Source organism: Gekko japonicus, unplaced genomic scaffold, assembly GCF_001447785.1.
Source record: "Gekko japonicus isolate JY-2015 unplaced genomic scaffold, Gekko_japonicus_V1.1 scaffold831, whole genome shotgun sequence".
Taxonomy (NCBI): domain Eukaryota; kingdom Metazoa; phylum Chordata; class Lepidosauria; order Squamata; family Gekkonidae; genus Gekko; species Gekko japonicus.
Window position 1 is genome coordinate 712,328 of NW_015159738.1, and position 1,429 is coordinate 713,756.

Sequence of the window (1,429 nt, forward strand, 5' to 3'; positions counted from 1 at the left end):
CCCCCCCCCCAAATGTGTGTGTGCGAGAGAGAGGGGGGGAAGGGGGGGCGTTTCCCCCTCCGTCTCCTACCTTGGAAGGATCCAGCCCAGTCAGGAGAGCCAGCAGCAAGAGGTTGAGGATGCGGGCGGACGGCGGCATGCTGATCCCGGGGCTGCTGGCGGCGGCTCTCCTCCTCCTCCTCCCCGCGATGCTCCCTCATTCAGTCACTGCAGGGACCACTCTCGTCAGTTACACTTTCCGCCCGCCCGCCACAGCCAGAATGCTGCGAGCAGCAGCGGCAGCAGCACCCGCCCGGGGGACGCTCATTCATTCCGCAGGCATCCTTCTTCGAGCCGGGCGGGAGGGAGGAGGCGAGGCGAGGCGAGGCGGAGCTGCGGGGGAGGGGGCAGCGCCGAGTCCAGAGCAGGGCAAGGCTGGCGGGGGTCCGCGCCGCTCCCGCCTCCGGCCCCCCTCCGCCGCCCGCCCCACCACACCCCACCCCAAAGAAAAAGTTTGCCTGGACCCAGGAAGAGGGGGAGCAAGGCGGCGCGGCTGAGACCCGGCCAGCGGATGTGACATCACCCTGGCCCTTGGGGGCTTTTGGGGAGACGGGGTGGGAGGACGGGGAAATCACCCACCCGAAAGCTCGGGGTGCAGGAGCTCGGGGGGTGGGTGGGGAGGATAAGGGGGTGACATAGCCATAGGGGTGAACGGAGAAAGAGACAAGCCCTGACAGGTAATTGGGATCCCTGACCTGTTTGCCCAGCTCGACCCCTGACTGACGGATATTGACTAGAAATCTCTAGACCGGGGCTCTGCCATCTCTGCAGCAGGATCTTAGTGGCAGGCGAAAATCTGCAGCTGCTACTGGCACCATTGGAAACAACGGAGTGGCATGGTGCCATGCAGAGCCCAGAGCGAAATGGGGGTGTCCCTGCCTTGTGGGACTGATGATCTCGTGGTCATGGGCAGACTGGGGGGAGGGCACATGGCAAAAATTGACAAGGGGCGGGGGAGAGGACAGGATGCTTCACAGACATTTGGGCTATTCAACAAACATACAGGTTGTGATTTGTTTCTACATTGATCCAGCTTGGAGCAGCCTGGTTAGGGGCTCCCAGTGGACTCCCATGATCCAGGTCCACACTGCCTGAGCTTCAAGAGCATCAGGTGGGCCCAGACCCTTCACACCAGATCCTATGTTCTTCTGACATCTTCTCTGGGCAGTCCAGAAATTAATTGCCAGGTCCTTAATAAAACAGATTGACTTTGTATAGGACAAGGCACCATCCCATTTTATAAAGTGCAGCCAATCCTGCAGCTCCCAAGTGGTTAAAAGATGGCTAGGGGAAATCAGAGGAAGCAGGTATATCAGTCACCAGAGAATCCCCCTTGCTCCCTCCTAAGCCTACCAGATGTGACCTGGAAAATTCATGATCGATTTCTGCC